The sequence below is a fragment of the Corvus brachyrhynchos genome, unplaced genomic scaffold (assembly GCF_000691975.1).
Source record: "Corvus brachyrhynchos isolate BGI_N302 unplaced genomic scaffold, ASM69197v1 scaffold53, whole genome shotgun sequence".
NCBI lineage: Eukaryota > Metazoa > Chordata > Aves > Passeriformes > Corvidae > Corvus > Corvus brachyrhynchos.
In genome coordinates, this window is record NW_008237681.1 from 7,975,526 (window position 1) to 7,988,799 (window position 13,274).

The window sequence follows — 13,274 nt, forward strand, 5'->3', positions numbered from 1 at the left end:
CTCCGCCCGGGCCCGCGGACAGGCAGCACTCACCCGAGGAAGACGGCCCGTGGAATGCCGCCCTGATGCTCTCCCGTCCCCCTGCCAGCAGAGCACAGAGCCCCCTCCCCGCTGCAGACAATGACGATCTGGGTTCTACTGATTCATCTGGCGGGGGAGGGAGGGTGTAAAGCTGACCCAGCTCGCTGTGCAGAACGGGACAAACCCTTGTTAATAACGCCCCAGAGCTCTCCCTGGAAACTGAGGAGCTGTCAAAGGCAGTAGAGATTAGGGGACCCAAGTACGAGCATCCCTGCCCTCTCAGATAAAGGTGTTGCGTCTGTTCTGGGGGAGATATTGAAATTTTAATCTTTAGGGTCACGTGACTCATTAAATAATTAATGCAGATAGTCAGGAATGGATTTGTGGCCGTCAGTCCTCACTAGGAGTGATTCTCTCAGAAGTGAAACTCAACTCCTTATTACTGGAGTTTGTCTTTTCTTTTTCTTTCTTTCTTTCTTTCTTTCTTTCTTTCTTTCTTTCTTTCTTTCTTTCTTTCTTTCTTTTTCTTTCTTTCTTTCTTTCTTTCTTTCTTTCTCTCTTTCTTTCTTTCTTTCTTTCTTTCTTTCTTTCTTTCTTTCTTTCTTTCTTTCTTTCTTTCTTTCCTTCCTTCCTTCCTTCCTTCCTTCCTTCCTTCTTTCCTTCTTTCCTTCTTTCCTTCTTTCCTTCTTTCCTTCTTTCCTTCTTTCCTTCTTTCTTTCTTTCTCTTTCTCTTTCTTTCTTTTTTCTTTTTTTCTCCCTCCTAAAAAAACCCCCACCTGATTTATCTTGAAAGATTCTAAACTTCTTAAGCAAGCAATAGGGTCTGTGTTGGTAAGTAGGTAGTGTGTATTTCTAGCTTGATGACTTTAATTGTTTGTGCTTGCTTTGTCTGCTGAGCATTTGCTTAACAAGTTTAATATTTAGAAATGTTAAATCTTTGTTTTAGCTGCCTTGTGGTCACATTACGGCTTTTAGTGATTAAGTGTTACGGAGGCAAACACACTTGATAATGTTCTAATTCACACTGTGGAAGGCTGGGTGCCACAGTGCAGGAGGACCTGCTTTGTTCAATTTTCTTGGCGATAATAAATCACCGTCTCTTAATACAGGGCCAAAAAAGCAATGGAAAGGCAGTGAGCATTGCAAAGGAAAAGTCATGGGCGAATTTCTCAACGACTCATTAGTCTGAACGATTTATGTACGAACTTACAGTGCTGCAATGAATATTAGAGTTTGGGATAACAACAAATTTTTAAAAAGTCATAGTTTTCGTAAAGTGCTTTATTGCTACTTAGCAACTCTTTCAAGAAACAGCATACTTTAAAGGACCGTGGCAGTGTAAAATATGGTAGCGTGACCTAATAGCTCCAAAATAAATAACAGAAAGTCGCTGGCACCATTTTCAGGTACACGCTCCATATTTAACACGAGTGGGACAACCCAGTCACGGCACGCTTGATCGATGATTATTGCTGTTTGTAACATGATTATTGATTACGGATCAAAACAGCTAAGGTATGACTTTGAGCCTAAAATGCCAGGGGGTTCCCCCTGCACTGAAGCCGAGTGGAAGGAAAGGTAGAGCTTAGGATAACTACAGGAAGCAGCGCCGGGCTCCGTGATTGCAGTTCGAACTTTCCATTTTCTTTTGTGTTTGCCAGTAGATTTTAACAGTCAGCACTCGGAAATTTATGAGACAGCAATAAACAGTTTAGTAGGCTATTATTGCATGATTTTATGTGGACTGGAGTTCAACACCAAATTTAAAATTATTAGTGTAATTATGGAACTACTAAATTACCAAAGCAAAGTATCTGCTGGAAAAGTTCTCCCAAGACAGACTTAATATTTCCAGGGCTCAGATAACACCCTTCAGCAAGAACGGTGTTATTTAATTATTAGCATTTACATTTACTGACGATTGTAAGATGCATTAGATGGGTTTTATTAGCAAGACTGAATACAGGGGTAGATTACTATGTGTGACAAATTCATATGTAAAAGTGATTCAGTAAGTAGCATGCAAATAATCTGACTATTGTCTTTTTGGACTGTGCAATAGTGTTTATTTTAGGGGAAAAGAAGCAGCCCGATTTTTTCCCCTCTGTCAATGGCTTTCAGTGATGTTGGTTTTTTTCGTTGATTTTTTTTTTTTTCCCCCAAGCATTTGGGCCCGATCCCGCTTCACTGAGGTCAATTGTTAGTCTCTTACTGAGCTTGCGGTGGCAGGATTGGGCCCCGGCTAACCGTTTGAATAAAAGCCCAACCACAATACGCCCCGCATTTAAACTGGAACCCTTTCCGAGTTTAATTCAGCAGAGATGAACACCACGACTTGTGTTTAATGTCTGTTCTTGATTAAATGATCCTAAACAAAGGTTTCCCAGAGGAAAATAAAGCAGACGTTCATGTAACAAGAGTTAGGAATGACAATATTTCCAAACACTTGGAGACAGAAGGCATAGCTGTCTACGGGGGAAAAAAAAATTAAGGAAAAAACCCCAACCAAAACAACGGCACGCTTTTATTTCTCAGCTCCCCGTGCTCTTCACCCGGGTGGGAATCCACGTTCCTCGCGGGAGCCCGAGTCCTCTCGGTCCCCTCCCGCCCCTCTCCGGGCTCTCCCAGCGCACCCGGCAAACCATGTATTGCCAATGAAGGAGCAAAATACCTCCCCCTGCACTCCCCGGTAAGGCACTGTTTGTTGCTTGTTTGCAGGGAGCCCCGAAACGAAGCCGCTCGGCCAGGGCGGTGGAAGAAGCTGGGAGCGCCTCAGCCCAACCCTGCGCAGCTGGAGGAGGTAAGAGCCGGGCAGCGGCCGCTGCTTTTGTGCCCGTGGCAGCTGTAAGAATGCGATTTGCCCGGTACCTGCATGAAGAACAAGACTGCTGGAATGAGATTTTGTTGTTGTTGCGATAAATATTTAACCTAGCTGGAATTTTTTTTTCTGGATTGGCTCTATTCATCTTCCATGGGTGGTGAATGCGCGTGTCTGGGCAGACAAAGAAGTGTACGGGACCTGAGTGATCGCCATCCTTATAAAGGCATTGGGGACAGGAAGGATGCAAAGTCATCTGAAGAGCGAAAGAGTTAGAAAATTTCTTTGTCCGTTCTTAGCTCCTTCCGAAATCAAAGGCACCAGGCGAGGGAGAGAGGGTTGGAGCCAATTCGGTGTTGAATGGCTGCTTATCGCGGCTTGTCTGTTCGCCTCCTCCTCGAGGAGTTCCGCAGCCAGTCCTGCAAACGAGAAGTGCGTGTGGGGATGTTAGAAAACCTGATTTTTGTCTGCGTGCATACAACAGAATGGCTCGCGAATAAATTTCGGGTATTTGTCCGTCCTGGCCTGCTTTGCACTCAGTGGAGGTCGGTGTCTGGTGGTTCGGAGTTGCTGAAGTCCTTGATGCGCTTGGTCCTTTGGCAGGAGAAAAGAAATGCTTTCCATAGTGACAATGTTTTTATGTCGGCCGTCGAGAGGGGAGGATTACATAGAATTAGCTCAAATTCCTGCTAGATTTACCTGCTTCTTTTTGGATGTTGATGTACAATTAGTGTATTTTACTACCTTTTAAAAGCGGCCATAAATTACAGGACTACAAGGGCTCTTTGTGTTGGCTTAATGAGCTGCTTAAATCTTAACTACAAAAAGGCGCTGCAAATGTCTATTCACGCTTGTGTTCGGAAATTGAAAGCGAAAACACGGTGCGAAGGAACCTTCCTCCGGTGGCATGTACCCACAACATTGAGGGCAGAGATATTTGGGATTCCTTAACGGACCCAACACCGGCAGACTCAGCTGACTCTGAGCAGAGCTTCTCACACAAGGGCACAGTCGATAACGCTGCTCTTTTTATCTACTTGGAAATGATCAAAGACCAACTTTATCAGACGCACGGATGTAGGTAAACAGCTCTGCGTCCCAGCAGATTGCAAATCTTTCGAGGTAGCGAGGAAATAAGTACTTAAATCGTACGGATGATTCCCATTTCATCTCCACACGGGAGTGATAGGCACACCTCTTACCAACTGGCATAAAAGTAAACTTGAAGCACAGTAAAAATTCTAAATCTAATTATACTGGAGATAACTTTAAATAGCATTAATGCTAAGAGTGGCTATTAATACCAGAACGGGCACAAAGGGTCTCCCTTAATGAAGGCACGTTATGAACTCAGATCTGTTTGTTGTTACTGAGGCTGGAATTTAAACTCAGCTCGAAGCCATGTGTATAAAGCACAGAAAAATCAGTAGCAGACCTACTGATAAACTCCACATTTTTCTACTAGAAACAGTCTTTCGGGTCTCCAAAACACAACGTTGAGCGTCCAGGAACAGGAGCAAAGCAATAAATGGGGTGGTGAGGAAAGTTTAGCTCCTGCGACTCGCAAGATCATTTGAATTTGTATCTGAAAACTCGTGATCACGCTACTAGAGCAAGGAAAACTTTCTCCAAATTCGGCGGAAGGGAATAATTTTCAGCTGCAATTTAGGACAACACAAAGTTAGGCAGACTCCCCCTTCTGCCTTCCCAAAGCACACTCTGTGAAAGGTATTCACACGTCAAGAAGTTACTTTTCTTAAGAATTAATTAGTTTCCCCACTATAAACACCAAGTTAATTGTTAAACAGTAGTTTTAGGATTAACTTGACCATTAATACTAATAAAGATGTTCACAGAAACAGGGTTTGAAGCCAATAGCCACAGCTAGCGTTAAGGCATTTCAGATGACTTATGATTGTGATTTATTGCTTTTGTAGTTTCTATTTGCTCAAGACTCTAACTTCTAAAGCCATCTTTCTACTTTTGACGCAAAGCAGTCGATAACTTTTTACAACAGCCCCAAGAAAGACTTGCTTTGCTTTTTTCAACATCTGCTCCATTCCCCATTAATTTCAGTTTCATTGTTGCAGAAGAACTTCTCTATGTGTTTCTTCTATGGGATGTAAACACACCAAATTTAAAAGAACTGCGAATCCATCTCAAGCAAGTATCAGCCTTGGCTTACAATAAGTATGAGAGCTGTGGAGTTACCAAGCATGCTGATAGTTATAGATTCGGGCATGCCGAGTGTGCCTAATGCCCTCTCTTTTTTAAAAAGTCTGTAGTTTTTATTCCAGTTCCTAGTGAGGGATAATATATGTATACCCTGGTCCTAGCTTAGTCACTTCCATATGAAAAATTGCAAAGTTTTCTCCTGCTGTAACGTCATGCTGACTTTGCTGCAATGCCACTACTCTACACTGTTACTAATGGGTTTACATTCCAGTGGCCCGCTTCTACAATCCAGGCGAGAGTGTAACAAGACTTGGCCATAACACTAAAAGTCACCTTTAAAAAGAAAACTCCTTCCATTCTGTTCAATGAAGTGCAGGTGAAACAGTGAAAGAGTAAGGATATGTAGTTAGCTTCTTTGAGCTCATGGGAGATGGTGCAAAGATTTAGGCAAGGGTGTGTAGATGATGATGCACAATGCTGGACTCGCAGAACTGAACCAGGAGCACGCTAAAAGCGTGAACTATCTGATTTACTTTGACTCCTTCCAGAAAAGTTGTGTGAGTGAAGGGTTTCTTTTGTTTGTTTAGCTTATTGTGTCAATAGCACAAGTTAAACAATCTTACAGGGAGGATGTGATGGGTTCACACACAGGCAAAGCTGCCTGGCTCAGGGGCCACATACAACTTTGCTTTTTCCTTTTTTTTCTTAATTTTTTCCCCTTAGGCAAAGAGCTCCCCCTCCCCAATTCTTTTTTTTTTTCCAACGTTAGAAACCTATAATTTTGTGCATCACTCAAACTAGCTGTATAGGAAATGCGTAAGCACAGGTTTAACAGCAAGATCCCAAAAGATTTTGCAAAATTCAGAGGCACGCCAGTGAAGGAAGGTGTATTCTTCATAGTGTGTTACGAGGACAAAAATCAACTAGCCTCTTAGAAGAGACTCTTTTTTGCCTTTGTCAGGTAATTATAGGTCTTTTTAGTTTCTACAGGAGCCCTGATGTAGCGTGTGGGAGTTGAGCAAGCCCTGTACAATGGCAGAGTAGAGGCAGCTGGGGGTGGGGGGAAGGCTGATAATCGTCCCGTTTAGAAGGGGGCTGGAAATAATGGCATTAAGATTTGGGCTTTCTTCGGGGCTTGCAGAGGACATGCGACGTGGAGCAGAGTGGCGGGCCCGGGGAGCAAATGCCGGTTAATTAGGCTAAGTATCAAAGTGCAGCGTTATAAGAATTCCTCTTACCTTCCAATGGGCTTTGTGTGAAGAAATATTGGTGTGGGAGGAAAGAGAATCAGACCAATCTCTCCCCATAGTCATCTGCATCTCTTAGACTTTTTTTTCCCCTCCCTTAAAACTCTTCTTTAACATATTGGGTTAAGGCTTTAAAAAGCGAAGGCTCGCGCTAAGAAACCCTGTTCCTTCAATGATTCCCTATTTCAAATAAAAGGATTTAAGTTGACGTATGACCACGTGAGCACATAATACAGCGCATTATTGTGGCATTTGGAGTGGAGACCCGGTCTGGCTCTGTCTGCGATTACGCTTTTCCAGTTTCTGTTCAGAGCAAGCACTGCTTTCTATTATTTTTTTTTTTCTCCTGCCCCCATCACCGTCCCCACAAGAGCTGGCTATTTCGCTGACAGCTTTCGTTCCTTATGGAAAGGTTATTGTCGAGTCGAGAGGACGAAATGCTTCGTTAGAAAGGATGGATTTTATTTTAAGGTATTTCCGTTGATTGTTCATTTATGTGGTGAGTTATTGCTGTTCGAGGCAAAGGTCAGTAGCAGAGGCTGGAGTGAGTGCGTGTGTGTGCGTGCGGGTGTGTGTGCACCCGGAGCCAGGCTGCTTCCCCCTTTGTTTCAATTTGCTGTGGTAAATATTCAACTCTACCCTCGCAGCGAGCTGAGCAGGGAGAGTTTGCTTCTTTATTTATTTTTCTCCATAGAGATCCCACACTGCTGTTGATGGCCAGCTGCCTCTGCTACAGCCCCTCGATTGCCATCTTACCATTATTTATGACCGGCTAGAGATAGGAAGCCTCTCTTATTGTCGTGTTTGAATATTTTCCCCCTTAATTTTATTCTATTGTTTTCTCTGTGTGTTTGTGTGTTTATTTATTTATGTATTAGAGCAAGTCGGAGAAAACGATGTGGGGGGCGTGTGATGCTCCTCGGTCGGGGTCGTGCTCGAGTGTGCGGCGATGGTTGTTGTTTCATGGGTGTTTGTTCGGCCGCTGCCGCTCCGTAAATCGATGACTGTGCGATCGTGCTGCCATTTTATTTATGATGCTTTAGTGGTACTTTGTTTATTGTGCGAGGAGCGCTGCATGAGTGCTCGGCTCTATGGCAAAGCTTCCCCTTCCCAAATGAGCCAAGGCGCTCCTTTTTATTTCTCCGTGGTGTGAAGGAGCTGAACCAAGAGCCAGCCACGGCTTCTAACAATAAATCAGTCTTGAAAATGTGGGGGTTTATTCTGTCTCTCTGAATGGGGATCTGGATAGAGAGAATAAAAAGGAGAGGAGTGGAAAGTATCTTCTAGGAGAGCATATACTAGTCCTAAATCCATATCCATGCCGTCGCTTACATAAATATATATATATATCCATATATATAAATATGTAAGTATTTGCATATACTTATCAATATGAATGAATAGATATGTATGAAGGACGTACTTTAAATGACAAAAATGAAAGATTACCTTGCTATCCAAAGAGAGCAAAATGCTATATGAAACCCTATTTCCCTGGTGTGCCCCGGCATTGGGAAAGGTTGGAGCACAGGGACTCGCTTTCCTCCAGGTCGCTCCATGCCTCTCGCCTATTCCTGTTGAACCATTTTCTGTCCAGTTACACGCTGTTTGTAATTGCTCGTCTTCTAAGGGGTCAGAAAGAGAGGGAAAGAAGAAGAAAAGTGACCGATGATAAAAACTCCGCTGAGAGCACCAAAAAAAAGGTTATTTCCACTTGGAGATATTCGCGGCCATTCTGCAGAGACCTTCGGGGTTATGTTTGGGATGGTCTCACATTTTCCTGCTCTTTAAAGCCGCTCTCAAAGCAGAACTGACCCAAATAAATTTTATTTCCCCTTCTCGCCATGCTGAAGCATGGTGTTTCTCTCTTCAACAAGGGAAGGAGAGCTCTTTCGCTCCCATCTGTATGTCTAAAAGGCAAGACTGGCATTGCCGTATTTTGAAATGGGCCAAAACGTGCCTCAAAAATAAAATCCAAGCTTTAATTGCAGCTAAATTACTTGGCAGCCTTTCCTCTGATTTATGACCCAGTTTGGATGCATATTGACCCAGTTAAAATGCTCATAAATAATACAGTCCTGCTCTAGAGTAAAAAGAAGCAAGAAGAGTTCTGGAGGAGAGGGGGATTTCGGCGAGTTATGTAAATAACTTCAGTCTGTTGAGCAAATAGCAAAGAGTGCATCGCCTCTCTAGTGTTAGAAAATATCAACAAAAATTTAGATTGACCACGGCTTGCTTCGATTGTCCAGTCCTTCTCTAATTCAGTTGATATCCCCTTCTTACACTCTAACGACTTGGACAGGGACCACTTCCAGAATTGTCCCACTTCTCCCTCAACTCCCTGCCTTGCTATTTCATCCCTAAGAGATCCCCCAGAATCAGCCTTGAATTATGGTGCTGCCTGCTTCCATTTCGGGGCATCCAAGGACAAGGCGCTTTACAGGCATTATTTTATTCGGAAAATAGTAATTCGGGGGAGGTGGGGGGAGGGAGGGGAGGGAGTGCCACAGAGTGGGACTCTTCGGGGAGAAAAGGCAGTCATTTCTGACTCAGAAATCAGCCCCAAACACTGCCCGTCCCTCCCCGAGCTAAGCCCTATCTCTCTCAGCGGAATGGAGCAGAAAGAAAATATTCGGCCTCTGGGAGGGAAAGACAGATAAAAGCAGCGGGGATCTGTGCGTTGGGACACTTATCCCGACATCATAGGAGACATTAAAAAAAATAATCATCTTCTCATGTTTAAAATTACCTCTTTGGGGAGAGAGGGGGCGTGGGGAAATGGGACTAATTGGAGAAATCTCGCAAAATACTCTTTGCAGGCAGTAAGATGAATGGAAGAAACACTTCAATATTCCTATGAACCACTTCGGTTCTCACAATTGAAGTCCTTACATATCCTTTCATTTTTAAAAAACCTCCCCCCGCTTCCCGTTCCCCGTTCTTAAATACAGACATTTAGTCAGAATATCCCGCTGGAGATGGTTCCCAAGTTGAAACGCCCTCTTAGGAAAAACTCGTCCAGCTTTCGGCGGGGATCCCCAAACCCGGCAGGCTCCACGGTGTTCGTAGGTTTCGGCAGTCCCCATCTTTTCTCTCCCTGTCCAAATCCTCCTCGCCGGTCCGGGGGGCTCCGTCGGGCGCAGCGCTGCCTCTCAGTATTTGGCCGAGCAAGTGGGCGAATGGCAGATCAGCAGTTTCAGAAGAAAGTGTGGGGTTGATTATTGACTAAAAAGAGTTTTTGTTGGGTTTTTTTTTTTTTTTTCCTTCCAAAGCAACATTCACAGGATTGTTTGAAGCAAAACGCATACGAAGGATTTTTGCCTCTTCTCTCCTCCTACGCTGGCCGCTTCCCCTTTCATGTGGTGCCTTCTCACTTATGCCATAAGGAGCAAGTGTTTTCTGTTTTAGTGCTCTGTTTACAGCTTTGGTGCACGAAGTCATAAATCTTGCATAGCCATAAATGACAAAAACCATTGGTATGCGTAAGAGGCCACCCCAGCCTTATAGTGCTTTTTATTTCTCGCTTCCTCCTCGCTTTGTTTGTATTTAAAGATGACGCTGGGTTCCCTCGTGCTTTAAACGGACTAGTTATATTTATAATGCCTTAATTAACGAAGTAACGTCAAATTTACACCTAGATTTTATTCGCAGGCTCTGCTTAATGCACGGAGCCCACAGCCCCGTTACCGTCTGCCAGACGGGCAGGGTCTGCAACTTTGTTTAAGTTCTCGTTTGCACGGTCGCTGCCGTGTTTCTGTTGCAGGAAACTGGGGGGACACCACCACCCCCAAACCCCGTGGCGCTGAGGAAAGAGGCGAGCGCCTTCCCCAGCTGTGCCGCGGAAAGAAGGAGAAGGCGAACTGAGAAGCTCCGGGCCCGCGTCCACGCGGGGCTCCCGCCCACGCGTCCCCACGGGGTGCTGCGGGCACCCCGACCCGTCTGTGCAGCACATGTGTGTGTGTGAGCGCCTCTGTGCCCGTGCCGGGCGCTGGGGATATTTGAGGGGGGCAGGGGGTGTCTGTGTGTACATCTGTGTGTGTGTGCGCTCACGCATGCATGAGTTAATAATTAGTAACTCTAATGATTTCCAGCGTGGCTCTGAAAGCATTGCCCAGAGCGGGGATCCTGGTGGGCTTCGGTTGGCTCTCCGGACCCAGCCCCGGCTCTCCGGGCTTTGCTCCCCTCCCCGGGACTCAGCCGGGGCTGTGCGGGGCTCCCGGCCGTGGGGAGAGGCAGAGGGGCTATTCTGCAGCTGCCCCCCAGGCCCACCGGTAAGAGGGACAAACTCAACCCCCCACAGCAGCACCCTGGAGGCTGGTGAGAGCGACCCTTTGTGAGCGCCGTTTGTCTTCATTAGCATAATTTTCCTGGACTTCGGTGACGCCCGGGTGCGGGGGGGCCGCACTCCTTCACTGCCGTGCTCCTGCGCTCCCTCCCCAGCCCCCACCCTGCCCCATGCTTCCCCAGGCGGCCGCCTTCCTTTCTTTCTTCCTTTTTTTTTATTTTTTCCTTTTTTCCCCCCTCCAACTCCCCCCCCTCCTCCTTTCCTCTCTCTTCTTCCCTTCCCAGAGCAGCCCTGGGAAACAACCCCGTTCTCCGTGCCCCGCACAGGGGGAGCCCGGTACGCCGGGGACCGGCTCGGGGTAGGGTGCGCAGCCTGAAGTGTCAGGGGAGCGGGGTAGGCGGGTGTCCGGAGCCACCGACCTCATCCTGTGCGGAGCAGGACTCGCCCCTCCCGGCCGGGGGGTGCCGGGTGCGGATGAGCTGAGCCGGTGCCCACCCCGCGGCCACAGGGATCGAGCTGGGGCAGACAGCCCCTGCTCTCTGGGTTGTGTCGCCTGCAAAAAAAAAAAAAAAGAGAGAGAGAGAGAGCGAGCATGCTGGCTTCCGCCTCAGTCGTCAGAAGTTAAGGTAAGCAGGCCACAAATACGCTGCTATCAGTCGTGAATGGCGGAGTTTATGTCCCAGTGATTTATGACCGTAGACTTAAATGTCGGTTCAAGAAGAGTTCACAAGCTGGGGCTTCCTTCCAGGCAGTGACTGATACCCTTACACTTCGTGTTCAGGCAGCTCTCTCTCCTCTCTTCCCCCCACCCCCCACCTTCTCTCAACTTTGTCTTTATCTTTCAGGAAATCTTTCAGGGGGGCTGCCTGGTTTTTCGTCCTAGAGTCAGAGTTTGGGGCTCGGTTGGGAGTTACAGGACAAATACCTGGTGTGCTTGGGAAGGGGGGAAGCACAGGGAAGCAGAGGGTGGGAGAGAGCTGAAGTGGTGAGTGGGGGAAACCAAGCGGACTTGCCTCCCCAAGCAACTTTCATCTGCTGTCTCTGGGCTGTCTGGGTTGGGGGGAGAGAAGTTGGTAAAGTGCAGAGCTGTGTACTGCACAAAACGAGATGGAGCCGATAAAACAGGCATTGGAAAGATTGGGGGCCCTTGTGTGTTTGTAAGACCTGTCTTTTTGTCTTCGAAGGGGAGAGGAGAGCTCTTCCCATCCCAGGCACCGGCTGGGGTGGTAAACCCACCTCCTCTCCCCTCTCCCGTTAGGACGCTATCGTGATCGTTATCGCTCTTAATCCCGCTATTCCCACTTTCTCCTGGAATGACCGGGCGTTCCTCAGGTTACCCTCGCTCCTCTATAACTTTGTAGGAAGTGATTAACTCGGCGAACCCGAACTCGGGATCTGATTTTTTTTTTTTTACTTGCTGGCAGACGGCCGAGGCTCCAATAATATTTTGCCTTCCAAGTAAAGTTGCCTATTGTCTGCAGGCCGGCAGCTACGGGAGCAGCCACCCCGAATCCTCGCTCCGCGCTGCCCGTCCTGCCAGAGCTACAAAACTTCGCAGCAGCCGAAGGAAGGTGAAATGTTTGGTGTCGCGGTCATGAAAGGCGGGTGCCTTTGTGAAATCACCCCTGGCTGATTGTTTCCTCCTTCTCCTCTGGTAGTGGTGTCTATCGTCTCTCTTTCAAAGGAATTGAGAAAAATCACACCAGGCCTCGATAGCACAGGGAAGGAGAGGCGAGGAGCTGGAAATTGTTTGTGCGCCTCAGATCTCCATCGGCTTATTAGCTTAATAGCATCCCAAGAGCTTGATTAGTGCAATAACAGGGTAACCGCCCTGCTGTAGGTGTGTTACCTTCATTTTGTTACGATCTAACAAAGGGAATACAGTTTTCTAAGAACTTGTATAACTTGAAAGGCGTAGAATGAGCTCGTTTGGTGCATGTGTTGTGTAAGGCTTTTCGCCCCTAAGCATTTGTCCTCGTTAGATGTTTTGGGGGGGAAATATCCAGCTGCTTAAGTACAAGGAAAGTGGTAAAAGAAAAGAGGCTCTTCTGATCTGAAAAGACGTGGTTATTTGCCAGCGAGGGGGTAGGGGGACGGTGAGTAACACACTTCAATTTCGGAGAACAATGTGAGTGCGTGTGGAAACACCTCCTGGATCGGAGGTTACGCACAGGTCTCCTCTCTCATTAATATAGGCAATTCTTTAATTGGCTATTTTCAGGCAGGTGACGAAGTAGACTTTAAATGGGTGAGTGGGAATCCCAGAAAGAAAGGAGGATGGGTGACAAAAAAAAAAAAAAAAGGGGGGGGGGGGGGGGAAGGGATTCGCCCGGGCAGGAGAAGCATTCTCTGAGTTTGTGTCCACCCTCTCCCCAGCCAAGTGACCCTCATACATCAAATTACATAGCAGTTTCCAAGACAGAACCTATTATCGCTAAGTTGGAAGGAAAGTTCAAGCCGTGGTCATGGAGATGAACGCTGGTTTTTCAGGTTTCTGGTGTGTTTTTTTCCCCCAATCCATCATGTTTTAACAGGTAGGATCTGGCTGATTCCACGAAAAGTTAGTGTCTTGAAAACAACTGCTGAAAAAGCCAAACCGACGACCGCCCCTGCTGGGCCCGCTGAAGGGGCTTTGCGCGGCACCGGGTTCAGTTGAGGCTCCAGACCCACTCAAGAGTGGGAGGCAGGCTCGGGGGCTCCGTGGGGTGGCCCAAGCCGAGTTCCGGGA

At 46.8% G+C, this 13,274-nt stretch overlaps 1 protein-coding gene and 1 long non-coding RNA gene across 5 annotated transcripts in view; one reads left to right on the plus strand and one right to left on the minus strand.

Moving 5' to 3' along the window:
• HOXA3 (homeobox A3) overlaps positions 1-13,274 on the plus strand; it is a 32,949-nt gene that overhangs the window by 15,296 nt on the left and 4,379 nt on the right. Inside the window, exons 1-2 of one of the 4 annotated variants that reach the window (XM_017732172.1) lie at positions 741-852; positions 2,740-2,821. The gene's annotated coding sequence lies outside the window, so the exon portion shown is untranslated. The other 3 variants (XM_017732171.1, XM_008632031.2, XM_017732173.1) reach the window with 3 other exon arrangements.
• LOC108446211 lies at positions 6,606-8,527 on the minus strand. The gene is made up of 2 exons (XR_001861339.1): positions 7,711-8,527; positions 6,606-7,502 (listed from the first exon to the last, which is right to left on the minus strand). It is a non-coding gene; the product is annotated as an uncharacterized LOC108446211 (long non-coding RNA).